We start from the raw sequence: 14153 nt of genomic DNA, 5'->3' as shown, positions 1-14153 counted from the left end.
AAAAGTAAAGAATTGTTCTAGAATTTAGAAACATAGGAATCTTTCTTTTCACAAAATAAATGCACTATCTAATAATGTTAGGCCGTTTAACACTTTTCCCATTGGACAGGCAACGGGCTGGATTCTCCACCGTTGGGATGCTCCATTTTGCCGGCAGCTCGGGGGTTTCCCGACAGCATGGGGCTGCCTCACAATGGGAAACATCATTGACCAGCTTGCGTAACGGTGCATCCCGTCGGCGGGGTTAAACGGAAATGTGGCGCGGCGGGACGGAGAATCCAGCTGAACATGTTTGATATGAAGGGCTAAATATCAGGCATGGCCAGTTTGTAGGTGCACGGATTGCAATTTGTGATTACCCTGCATCCTGCCTGCTCAGCTCCATGACTGCGACAGGTAGCCTAGCCTTAAATACACTGCTGTATGCTCAACAGCGGGCTCAGGTTTATGCAAGGTTATTAAAGCTCTCATAAAGGGGCATTTGCATTCTGGCTGAAGCAGTGGGAATTGTTTCCGACCAGGAAGAAAAAGGAGGAATGGAGCAGCAGGCTGGAGAGAGGGCTTCCTTGGTTTTCTGATGCAGGAGGTCCTTTGACCAGGAGGTCCATCCGCATAGGACCAGGTGGCTCTCCGTGCAGAACACTATGAAAGGAATGGGAGCAGTGTAAGGGGGGAGGACCTGGCTGCTCTACTAGAAAAGTCCTCACATGGGAGTCAAGGTCAGAGAATGCATTTTCAAATGCTACCTTTTACACTGTGCTACCGACCTCACACATGGCACAATGCACCATATCTCCATCACTCACCAATCAGTAATCTCTAGCAAAGAAGACTCATGCCTAAATTAAAATGCTGCATCTGACATGCACACACTTGTCACTACTGCAAGTCTCACACCCATATCTCTCAGCTTATACAGCTATTCAGCAATGGCAAGTTCATCACTGAGACACATTGCAATGCATTCACAGACACTTTTTCCTCTCTCTTGCAGGAGAAGATGGCACATTACAGGAAGCAGCAGCTGACTGGCTGGTCAGATGGGCACAATGATAGCAAATGGAATTTAACCCTGAAAAGTGTGAGGTACATGCTGGGAGGACCAGCAAGGCAACGGAATATACAATGAATGGTAGGACCGTAGGAAGTACAGAGGACCAGAGGGACCTTGGTGTGCATGTCCATAGATCCCTGAAGACGGCTTGACAGCTGGCTAAAGTGATTAAGAAAGCATATGGGATGCCTGTCTTCATTAACCAAGGCATAGAGTGTAAGAGGTGGGAGGTTATGATGGAGCTGTATAAAACGCTGGTTAGGCCAGAGCTGGAGTAATGTGTGCAGTTCTGGTGGCCACACTATGGGAAGGAAGTGATTGCACCGGAGAGGGTGCAGAGGAGATTCACCAAGGTGTTGCCCGGGCTGGAGCGTTTCAGCTATGACGTGAGACTGGATAGGCTGGGGTTGGAGCAGAGAAGGCTGAGGGCGGACCTGATTGAGGTGTACAAAATTATGAGGGTTCTCCTTCCGTGTTGCAAAAACTCGATGAAGACAGTAGTTCTAACTTAATGGCGCGGCAGTCATCGAGGCTGTTGAAACTGGTGCCAATGTAACTATCCATGATGTTTTAAAATGTTTTTTAAAAGTTCCCAATTATTTTTTTTTTGCCAATTAAGTAGCAATTTAGCGTGGCCAATCCACCTACCCTGCACATCTTTTGGGTTGAAAAAATAGAGTTAGTTGGGAGGATGTGGGGGTTGGTCTCCGCATGCACCTGAATGCATGCTCAGCTGTGTGTGTTTAGTGGAGGGTGTTAATAGGACCTCTGAGGTACAAAAGTCACACGTATCTGCCTATTCTGCATGTTTCTGAACCATGCAAGGCGTTCTATTCCCCTTCTAAATATGGTGATCATTGTGGACCATGGCGGAAATCACTGGAAGTGGATTGACGCTCCCCCCCTCCCCGAGCTCCCATAGTGCTGAAGCCCCCCCCCCACCCCCGAGCTCCCATTGTCCCGAAGCCCCCCCCCCAAGCTCCCATAGTGCCGAAGCCCCCCCCCCCCCAAGCTCCCATAGTGCCGAAGCCCCCCCCCCCCCCCCCAAGCTCCCATAGTGCCAAAGCTGGCTGCACCATGGGGCTCCCACATGTGAACCAGAACATTAATCTGGAATTCTCACAGGCGATCTCCAGATTGTTCACTATAACCAACCGCAGAGGTTTGGCGGAGAGTGACTCCTCGTGAAACAGCGTTTGCGCCTCATTTTCATCAGGCTTTCTGCTGCCATCTGCCAGAGTTGTATCGGACGATGGCTGCAGGATTCAGAATTCCCGGACAAAGCAGTTAACTACAGCAAAAGAACAGAACAACACATGAGGCATTAAAAAACACAGCAAAGCAGGCAGCATCTGAAAATAAAAAGTACGAGATGAATTTGAGTGTACAGTCATTAATCACAATGAAGATTGCCACCTAAGAGGTAACCTGTCTTTCTCTTTCAGGAGGTTAACACAGAAAACAAGAAGCCATATATTTTCTTGGAGTTGAATGGAGGACACATTTTTATTTTACTTCTCAGAATGTGGTTGCCACTTGCAAGGCCAGTGTCCCGAATTGCCCTGAGAAGGTGGTGATAAACCTTGGGCGAGATTCTCCGACCCCCCGCCGGGTCGGAGAATCGCCGGGGGCTGGAGTGAATCCCGCCCCCACCGGTTGCCGAATTCTCCAGCACCGGATATTCGGCGGGGGCAGGAATCGCGCCGCGCCAGTTGGCGGGCCCCCCCACCCCTCCCCACCCCCCCGGCGATTCTCCGGCCCGGATGGGCCGAAGTCCCGTTGCTGGAATGCCTGTCCCGCCGGCGTGGATTAAACCACCTCTCTTACCGGCGGGACAAGGCTGCGCGGGCGGGCTCCGGGGTCCTGGGGGGGGCGCGGGGCGATCTGGCCAGGGCGCGGGGCGATCTGGCCCCGGGGGGGTGCCCCCAAGGTGGCCTGGCCCGCGATCGGGGCCCACCGACACGCGGGCGGGCCTGTGCCGTGGGGGCACTCTTTTCCTTCCGCCTTCGCCATGGTCTCCACCATGGCGGAGGCGGAAGAGACCCCCTCCACTGCGCATGCGCGGGGATGCCTTGAGCGGCCGCTAACGCTCCCGCACATGCGCCGCCCGGCAATGTCATTTCCGCGCCAGCTGGCGGAGCACCAAAGGCCTTTCCCGCCAGCTGGCGGGGCGGAAATCAGTCCGGTGCGGGCCTAGCCCCTCAAGGTTAGGGCTCGGCCGTTCAAGATGCAGAGGATTCCGCACCTTTGGTGCGGTGCGATGCCGGACTGATTAGCGTTGTTTTTGGCGCCGGTTGGCGGACATCGCGCCGATTACGGAGAATTTTGCCCCTTTTTCTTGAACCACTGAGGTTTTGTTAGAATTCTCTGCCTTACTAGGCCTCTTCAGAGGACAGTTAAGAGTCAACCACATTGCAGTGAGTCTGGAGTCACATGGAAACCAGACTGGGTAAAAATGGCAGGTTTCCTTCTCCAAAGGACATTTGGGTTTCTAAAAATAGTAAAATTGACGGATAGGCTACGTGTAGGGGTAAATCAGCCTAAAAGATATTTTTAAAGGCACGGTGTTCTCAGGAGAATAGAGATAGAGATTGATCTCAGTTGAAGGCAAAAAAAAGTTACTATCAGCTAAAAAGAAACTGGAGAAGAATATAATGGATAGCTGCAGTGACAACAGCGAGATTATTTTAGCTATGCTGGGAGAGAGAGAATTAAGGACCGGATTGGAATGTTGATGAATTCCTCCAAGCAGAATCAGGCAGACTTCCAGGAAGGGACAGAGGTTTTAAGTGGTTACTTTGCATCAGTCTTCACCACAGAAGAGTATCTGAGTTACCAGTAATACATTGTACATATTGACAGTAAAATTGAAAGTGAATACAATTACTGTCTGATCTGGAATACGGGCCCCAAGACAGATCAGGCTACAGGACCTGACAGAATTCACCCATCATTCTGTAAGCCACTTCTGGCACGACTGACAATATTATCACTGGTCAGTTCTCTCAATGGAGGTGATTTTGGGCCTGCACTAGTCGTGCGTGGGATCAGTGGCACAGGCGAATATCCCACGAGAATCGTGAAACGTGATTCTCGCCTGCAAGATTGTGTTTCCCAATTTTCTCTGCCCCTCACCAGCAACATTAATAGATTTCCATGTATTTATATATTACTAACGGGCCCCCCACCACATGATCCCCCCTCACTAAATATTCACACCTCAAATGTTGGCGACGTCCACAACAGATTTGGCCAGAGGAGAAGCAGTTGAGATAAGTATAGCCCTCAGAGGATAGAGGGACATGCACAAGCAGTGCCCAAGGCACTGCTCTCTGGCACAGGTTGGCACTGCCAGGGGTGGGCACCAATGAGGGCCCCATAGGGGGGAAGCATTTATGTGTGGTGGAAGCGAGAGCGCAGACACTGAGTGGGGGGGAATACTTATTTTTAAGAATGGCGATACTTTTTGCAGTGTTGGTGGGGAGATGGAATACCTGTGATAATTGACGGGTAAGAAATTTGGAATGCCGACGAGGAATATCGGGCAGGGGTGAGGGGAATGCCAGCGAGGAATGTCGGGATGGGGCAAGTGCCCAATGGACCTCGGTGATGGTGACTGGGGCAATTAGGCTACAGTGATGATCGGGGCCGCTCTCTTTATAAAGGGTGCGGACCAATGTCTGTGGAGTTGGTTGCCAGCTCTTTGAGGTATCGCCACACCAGGGTGACGGTGTAAACCACATCCACTCATTCTTATATCGCTAAGGGGCTCAATATTTGGAGAGAAAACTGGTCTGTGCAACTTGAGAGTTACAGGCAGTTTTCAGTCTAAAACCTCAGACACTTTGCCAAATTCCGCTTAGATTCCAAACATTGTTTGCGTTTTTCTGTCCGTCTCCATTGTTATATCATTATTCTCCTCCCCTAAAGAAATTGTCCCCAGTTCCCTCAACTGACGGAACCCGCCTGAACTATTTCTCCCTGTGTCTGTGTGGGTTTTCTCCGTGTGCTCCGGTTTCCTCACAAATCCCAAAAGACATGCTATTAGTTAATTTGGACATACTGAATTCTCCCTCTGTGCACCCAAACAGGCGCCAGAATGTGGCGACTAGGGGATTTTCACAGTAACTTCATTGCAGTGTTAATGTAAGCCTACTTGTGACAATAACAATTATTATTATTATAACTTCCTAAGTTTTTCCCCTTTATCAGCCACACCATCACAGTTGTACTCAAAATCTCCCTTGCCTTTGCAGACCTGGCACATCTCTACAATGTTATCCAGCCCTATGTGCCGTAGCTCACACTCTCATCTTCTGACTCTTGGGTCTTCTGTGCGACCTTTATGACTTCTTCACCTCCAGGTCCTCCAACAGGCTCCTCGCTGACCTCCCATATCCACAATGTAGTTTGGGAATAGAGTTGTTGTTAAGTTTGTGATTAACTAGAGTAAGAACTAATGGCAAACTGAATTGAGCAGCTAAGGGATAGTTTACTAAATTCATACTAATGATAAAATGTCTTGCTCGGACACACTTATAAGGGAATTGTTGGAATGATTTACTGATTATTCCTGTTAATGGATGGAAATCACAAGGAGTGGCTGCGATTTTTTGTGGCAGGTGAAAGACTCCACTGATTACTTGAACTTGAACCATTTTCATAGATCTGTGTTTATTTTTAAGAATGAATTGCATCATAATAATCAAAGCAGCTAAGGATCAGTGAGTACTTCAAGGGAAGTAGCCTAAGCATTAAATTGTCAAAAAGTTGCATTTGGCTTACTAACACAGTGGTCGATGTTACCATGAAAATGATTGGGCAAGGAAACTTCTGAGCAAAATTCATATTAAATTTCATGCCATGGCTGTTAGAAATAAGTTAGTCCCAGGGTGCAATAAGGTGATTAATGTGTTCACATAGTTCAACTAAAAGCCTCTTCTCAGTTGTAAATCAATAATAATGTGTGTGATTCAGCGGGGAAATGTTAAAGTCTGCTTTCGGGCACGGTTGGCACGGTGTTACTCGGTGGCAGCACGGCTGAGAATCATCCTGTTATTCCACGGCACTTTGCCGTTTTTTCTGGCCTCGGGGAGTTTCTCCCCATCAAGGCTGACTTAGGTAGTCGGCCTGCACTGGTCACACGGGGGTCTCTAATGGCCTGCGTGACCTCCTGAGGTGCCATCATGCCTGGTCCACGTTCTAAACAGTGGCCTAGGAAGGTCTCGTGGGCGCAGCTGGTTACTCCCGGGCACCAGGTGAAAGAGGCGTCTTGGTAATAATATGCAGATCTGGATCTCGCCCTCGCTGATTGCACTGGGCGAATCAAGTCGGGTGATTCGCAATCAGCCTGACGTAGACCCCTAGTTTGGGCTCTCGCGCGATTCACCCGTTACGCCCGGATCTGGGCAAGGCCCAACGCAGCTGCTGAATCATGCCCAGAATCTTATTAGATCTGTTATTTTCTGGAAGATGACTGGATTTTGTTCCAGTTGTAATCCACTGGATGTTGCTAACTAACAGGAATTACAGAGAATTTATAGCCCAGACACAGACCATTCATGTCAACAAGCTTTTATGCTCCACTCAGGCCTCTTCCCACCTTGCTTCATCTCATTCGCTCAACGTATCTTCCTCACACATGTACTCAACAGGTTTTCTCTTAAATCCACCTTTACTATTCAACTCAACCATTTCATGAGTGTGATAACCCTCATGAGGACCACAGGGAATCACTTATCGAACTCCCCATGGGGCTCATGGAATAGGAATTCCCATGGTAACGGGCAGAGGCCTGCCCAGCTGGCACTCATTACCGAGACCCTGACCGGGAGTTCCGTTAGTCCCGGCTGGGACATTTGTGTTGTACTTTTCAGTTCAGAATAGATCTGTTTAAACCTTCCTCTTTTTGTCTCCTGGTTTATTACAATGAGGTAGCACTCTTTGAGTGATTATTATTATTTATTACTATATACTTATTATTATATTATATTAAAGAAGTTTTGCCTGAATTCTTTTGGGGATTTATTAATGTGTATCTTTGATCATGGTGTCTTGTTTAGGATTTCATCACAAGTGGAGACAACTTTTCCATGTCCATCCTATAAAATCCCTCATAATTATCAAGACCTGGCTTCCGGTGACGGCGGGCGGGAGGCAGCCGCACAATGGAGGGCTCCCATTCGGGAACAGCATTTTCGGTGCTTTAAGCCCGGTCCCAGGGTCCACGGAGGCGGCAAAAGCAGGGAGAAGGCACAGTGAAGGCACAGTACAGAAAAATGTCGAGGGTGAGCAAAAAAAAAACGGCCGTAAAAAAAAAGGTGAAGGTCCGACGCGGAGTGGAAAGGGTCACCAAGGAAAATGGAGGCTGGAGCACCAGGGGAGGCCGCATTGCTTACGGCTGAAGAAATAACTAAGGTGATGGCTGCGAAATTCAAAAGGCAGTTTACAAAATACATGGAGACAATGAGGAAGGAGATGAGGGAGGTTTTGAGTGTGTTGGTGGAGGAGGCGATTTCCCCGGTGACGACGGCGGTGGCGAGCGCAGTAGCGGAGGTGCGGGAGCAAGGGGAGGCGCTGAAGGAAGTGGAGGAGACATTATTGCAGCACGGTTAACTTACCTCGACGGGGAAGGAGATGCGGAAGGTGATGGAGATTAACAAGGATCTGCGAGGAAAAATGGAAGACCTGGAAAACAGATCCAGGCGACACAATTTGAGGATTGTGAGGCTGCCCGAAGGAGTTGAAGGACCGAGGCTGACTGAGTATTTTGCCGTGATGCTGGCAAAACTATTGGGGGAGGGGAAGGATCCCTCCCGATATGAGCTGGATCGGTTTCACCGGTCGTGGAGGCCTGTACCAAAGGCGAGTGAGACGCCAAGGGCAGTGACTCTGTGCTTCCGGAGGTACAGTGTGAAGGAGAAGGTCCTGAGCTGGGCCAAGCAGAAGCGGGTGGTGCAGTGGGCTGGAGCTGGTATACGTGTATACCAGGACTTTACAGTGGAGCTGGCGAGGAGGCGGGCTGCCTTCAACCGGGTGACGAGAGCACTGTACATTAGCAAGGTGCAGTGTGGCATTGTATATCCAGCGAAGCTGAGGGTGACTTACAAGCTCAGTGACTTTTATTTTGGAACGGCGGAAGCAGCGGAGCAATTTGCGAAGGCAGAAGGACTGTGGCAGAACTGACAAACTGAGGAATAGCCATGTGCCGATGTAACCTCATGACTGTATTTTCTTCTTTTTTGTTTCACTGCGTGCGGGTGTATGGGCTAAAGGAGCCAATGTTGTATATATTTGGACAAGGAAAGGGATGGGACTTTCACTCGAAATGAGGGCTCTTTGAGGTGTAGGTGGATATGCAGGGTTTGTGTGCTAAAAGGGGATTTCTGGGCTTTCCTAGGGCCTGGCAGGGGGGAAAGGGAACCGGGCGGGGACCTCCACGCTGGCCGGTTTAAGCCGGCCAGTGAACGGGAGTGAGGTGGGGGGAGGGGCTGCGGCCATCGGAGCCTGGCAGAACAGGGTCCGAGTGGTCTAGCCGGGGTGGAAAGTTGGGGGAAGGAACCGAGGTTGGGGGGAGGTGTTTTACAGGAGGCAGTGGACGGGAGGAGTTGGAGAGGGGGGGTGGGTGTTTACAACTCTTGGGTATCATGTACGATACTCTTTCAGAGGCTGGATGGCGTTGAGTGTAGGGGGGGGGGGGGGGGGGGGCGGAGTGGACTCTATAGGTTAATGGTGACCATGGGCGATCCCGGACTCTTTTCTTTTTCTCCTTTGTTTTTTGTTTCCACCGTGGGTTTGTTTTATTGGATGCATATATTGACAGGTGGGCCATTGTATGGGGTGGTGGGAGGATGCGATCGTTGTTATTGTTAAGGGGATTGATTTTGTATTTGTTACCATTTACTGTCTGTGGGTGGGGTGTAAATTTTGAAGGAAAATGTGAAAAAGGAGAAAAAAAACATTTTTTAAAAATTAAAAAAATTATCAAGACCTCTTTCAGATCACGTCTCATCAGAACACTTCTTAAAAAACTCTGAAAAATAGTCCCCCAATTTACAAAGTAACAAGGTTTCTCAACATATGCAACATTATTGTGAACTTCCTCTGCTGGGTTGATGGGGAGTTGCCTGTTTATCTGAAGACAAATTGACATTTGTCACGTGAATTTTGTGCTGTGGTCCACATGTCCAAACTACACTGGAAGTGTACTTTAAAGGAACTGTTTGTTGTGTTTGGTCCTTGTACTTCACGAAGGAACTCAACAAACACTTCAACTTGTCCAAACCAGAATCTTTTATTGAGTCTCGTGTGGTAAGATAGCAATCTGATACATAGCACGTTATCATGGAGTCTGCTAACTACTACTCTGGAACTTGCACCTAGCTCTGACCATTCACGTGTATGTCTTATTACCCTCTCAATCTTCTTCTGAAGATGGCCGGATATGTCTCCCTTTATATCTGAGTCACAGGTCACATGACCTTGGTCTAGAGACTGCATAGTGTGTCTGTACCACCACCTGCTGGTTGGAGGTCACACACCATCCAACAATGATATAGCCCAGAAGCATAAAAGGTCCACTTAAAGGGATCACTGGACGCTGCTCAAAAAAAAGCCTGATAAAGTTTTCAGTTTTTATTTTCATGATCCTAGGAGGAGCACAGTGCTTTCTTGAGCCCAAACATCCTATCAGATTGCTAGCTTATTTAAGGCCCTTGAGAACTATAACTTCCCTCAGCCTTGGGTTGAAGCGGATCAATTTCCCTTCCTTCCTGGCTGGATATATAGTCAGTTTGGTGCTTAGAACTTGCCAGTGGGACTCAAATGCAGCCAAATATGGACCAGGGGAAAGTGCTGCTGTTCCAGTAACATCATGCCAGTTTTGAGCACCAGTTGAATTTCTCATCGCACACCGCTACACCTGTTGGTAGTCTGTCTCGACACCTTCAGACGTTAGAACCGCAGAACAGAGGTTTTTACAATTATGAGTTTGGAGAAGTTTCTTTCCTTTAGTTTGGTGACCACAAAGAGTGAGGAGAATGGTCAGGGTAAATTTCTTTCCTCAGGGTTATGGGATGGATGGTGGACTGTTTTTCCACAGCAAGTGGTTGAGGTAGAAACCATTGCAGCTATCAAAGGGAATAAGTAGGTAAACATTTGACACAGACAAAGAGGCAAGGATATAGGGAGTAACTTTGGGTTGCTCCAGCATCCGAGACGGGGAATCGGCGTGCTGGTCCGTGCCGGAGAGTCGGCGCATACCCCGACCGGGAGTAACTTTGGGTTGTTTGAGCAAAGAGACATCAGAAACTCGATGGACTGAATTGTTCCCTTCAGGTCAAATCTCTATGATTCTCTGGATGTCGGGTTTTCAATCTAACACAGCAATGAAAATTTCCCGGTTGTCACACAAATGCACACAACCAATAAATCAGGGGCGTGATTCTCCCAACGGGCGGCTAAGTGCCGACAGCGGAGTAAAAACGTGAGTGTTTCACTCTGGCGTTGGCGCCTGTTCCGGGACCCCATTCTGCGGCCCACAGGGGGCTAAGACGGCGCTGGAGCGGCCTACGCCGATCCCGGTGCTGAACCCGGCGCCGCAGGGACCGGGCATGCGCAGTTGGGCCGGCGACAACTAGCACATTCGCAGTGGCCTTATTCCCCGCGCCGGCCCCGACGCGAAATGGTGCAGGGCTACAGGAGCCAGCGCAGAGGAAAGGAGGCCGGGGGGCAGAGAGGCCGGGCTGCCAATCGGTGGGCCCCGATCGCGGGCCAGGCCACTACAGAGGCACCCCCCGTGGTCGGACCCCCCTCCCCCCCACATGGACCCTTCAACGCCGAGGTCCCGCCGGCCCAGAGGGTGTTAGAACGGCGCCGGCGGGACTCAGGTTTTTGTTGACGGCCGCTCGGCCCATCGGAGCCGGAGAATCGGTGCGCCGGCCCGTGCCGGAGAGTCGGCGCATACGCCTACCTGCGCCGCGCCAATCCTGCCGGCGCTGATTCTCCGCACTGCGGAGAATTGCGGCCCGGCGTTGGATCGGCGTGGCGTGATTCGCGTGGCGCCGTGCCGATTCTCTGACCCGGCCGGGAGGGTCAGAGAATTCCGCCCCACTTTTCTAAAATAGCTTACCGTGTTTGTCCATTAAGTTGCAATTAACCTACAGACTGCAGATTGACTTTCAACTGGTGAGTAAAGGCCTGCTTTTTGACGCAAGGGGAATTGGAAAAGGCAGTGATTTGTTTTTGAGACATTTAGTTGTCATATTTAAGAAGGTCGCATTACTTCCACGAGCTTTAAAGTTTCAGACTGGCGTGCGTGCTTCACACTTTTTTTCCTCGATTGATAAAATTTGATTAAATGTGACCAGAACAATTCATGCTGACTCCCAGACATCTGTGCAGAGAGGAGTAACTAAATCTCTCGCCAAAATCTAAATCTCTCCATAAGGAATTGGAGGTAGGAACATGAACACAAGGAGAAAATGCCTCACTGTTAGGCGGACAGGAAACATATTTCATGCTCAATAATACATTACCCTTGTCAACCCAGTGTGCAGATAATAGAATTTCTGAAGTAGAAATAAAACGCAGATGAAAATAGAACCCATCACAAAAAATATATAGAGTACTAGTGCAACTTGAAATTTTAATAATTTGTTTAACATGCACAAGCTGTAAATGGCACATGAAAGTATAATTGACAAAGTTTTAAGACCAAAATAGTCCATATTCTAACCTGCAGTGTAACTGTTATTTTTTGTGATTGATCATTCAAAACAAAAGTACGCAATCAACTCACACGGTCATTCAATGGCATTGTCATCGCTGAATCTCCAACATCGACATCCTGGGCGTGGGGGTTATTATTGACCAGAAACTGCACAGGACTAGCCATATAAATACCGTGGCTACAAGAGCAGGTCAGAGGCCCGGAATTCTGTGGTGAGCAACTGAGTCCCAAAGCCAGTCCACCATCAGCATAGTGGCTAGCAATGTTACTTCACAGCGCCAGGGTCCCAGGTCGATTCCCAACTTGGGTCACTGTCTGTGCGGAGTCTGCATGTTCTCCTCGTGTCTGTGTGGGTTTCATCCAGGTGCTCCAGTTTCCTCACACAAATCCTGAAATACGTGTGTTAGGTGAATTGGATATTCTGAATTCTCCCTCAGTGTACCCGAACAGGCGCCAGAATGTGGCGAAAGGGGATTTTCACAGTAACTTCATTGTAGTGTTAATATAAGCCTACTTGTGACACTAATAAAGATTATTATTATTATCTACAAGGCACAAGTCAGGAGTGCAAAGGAATACTCTCCACTTGACTAGATGGCTGCATCTCCCAATAACCCACAAGAAGCTTGACACAATTCTGGACAAATCATCCTAACTGACTGGCACCCTTCCCACCGCATTAAACATTGACTCTCTCCACTACCAATGCACATTGGTAATAGCAATGTGTACCGTATACAAGATGCACTGCTGCAACTCGCCAAGCCCCCTTTGACAGCGCCTTCCAACCCACGACCTCTACCACTCAGAACTTCAAGGCAGCAGATGCATGGGAACACCGGCATCTGCAACTTCTTCTCCACACTACGCACCATCATGACTTGGAAATATAACGCTGTTCCTCCGCTTTCACGGAGTCAAATCCTGGAGTCTTCTGACAGAACTGTGGGTGTGCCTACACCAGATGGATTGCAGCAGCTCAAGAAGGTGAGTCATCAGCGCCTTCTCAAAGGCAATCAGAGATGAGCAACACATTTTGGTCTTGCCACTGACACAAATCCTATGAAAGAATACAGAAAATAATTTTGATTTTCTGTCTATCATTCTTGCCACTGTTGCAGTTTGTGATTTGTTTCAGCATCATTACCATGGCAAGAACAGACAAATGAGCAAAATCAGTAAGAAAATTGCACAAATTATGTTTTCATCTACCATTTTGCTTCCGTCTTGTGTGCAGCTACAGTTATCAAAGATTGAAGTTGCACAATGACTTTATAAACATCCTGTATATTAATTTATATACATTATCTTTATCCGAAATTATGAACTTCCTTTTTTAGTAAATCTGGAACATATGATGAATGTAGGGATTTCAAAATCAATTCTTTCCGGAAAGTGGAATTTTGCTAATACGGTAATTTATTCACTGGCACAACCAACTGTCACGTTCCAACCCCAATGAACAGCAAAGCTCAGTTTGTAATACTAATTATTTTCCATAGGGATGTTCCATTTCTTTTCTTCTCTACAATGCATACAATCACAATTCAGATTGGTTCTTGCTTGTTTTTAGCACACCTTCTAGCCCTCCTGTCCTGAAGGGAGTGACAATTACTGGGGCACAGATCAGCAAAGACCATAAGCCCCATCCAAGTGGCAACTAATTGGCAATTAAGCCCAAGCCCAGACAGTGAGTGACAATTATCTGACATGGGATTGTGAACATCATCAGAATCCAGTTATTCCCTTGGTCAGAATCCACACAGGCCTTCCAGCAAGATAGAACTGAATTTGCCCCTGTTATGATCCCAGTTGTCGCCTGATGGGTATCCGTGAAGACACTAGTAATGGCTGATGGTCGAAAAGGCTAATTCTGCATCAGCACAAGAATTGTGGGAGCAACATAAACTGTTGTGCTCTATGTTAGGATGTTCCCTCGTACTTAAGTTTGAATTGGGATTTTAATTGTTGAATGGATTGCACTTATTGTTTAATAGACTGCACCAATGTATAAAGGGGATACAGGTGGCACTGGTTTGTTGTTGGAGCAGTAATTATTGAATGCAATAAACTTGGAGTTGAAGAAGTCAAGATTTGCTTCCTAGTTATTATTGTAGAATTACCGTTGGAGATTAACAATTCTAGCAGAGGATAGTTTTGCCTGTAAGAAAAAATGGATTGCAAACTAAGAGTTCTTCAGACGAAAGACTATGGGTGCGATCTAACCAAAAACAAACAGAGTCTATTCTGGGGGGGAATTAACAGGGTCGTTCCTAGTGCTTGTAGTGCCAGGAATGACCCCGCTATCCAATGGCACTCTGTTTTATTTTCGGGCCTCACGAAAGACCTCTCGAGGTTCAACGGCCTTGT

The 14153-nt window shown here is 48.1% G+C and overlaps 1 long non-coding RNA gene across 1 annotated transcript in view; it reads left to right on the top strand.

Moving 5' to 3' along the window:
• The window catches only part of LOC140392453 (uncharacterized), a 37892-nt gene extending 24018 nt beyond the window's left edge, over window positions 1–13874 (top strand). Inside the window, exon 4 of the long non-coding RNA XR_011935365.1 lies at window positions 12336–13874. This is a non-coding gene — a long non-coding RNA (uncharacterized lncRNA). The remainder of the gene's footprint in view (window positions 1–12335) is intronic.
• Window positions 13875–14153: the final 279 nt, after the last annotated feature.

This window comes from Scyliorhinus torazame, chromosome 16, assembly GCF_047496885.1.
Source record: "Scyliorhinus torazame isolate Kashiwa2021f chromosome 16, sScyTor2.1, whole genome shotgun sequence".
In the NCBI taxonomy this organism is placed as follows: domain Eukaryota; kingdom Metazoa; phylum Chordata; class Chondrichthyes; order Carcharhiniformes; family Scyliorhinidae; genus Scyliorhinus; species Scyliorhinus torazame.
Note: the sequence above shows the minus strand (reverse complement) of the source record. Positions and strands in the feature narration are given on the sequence as shown.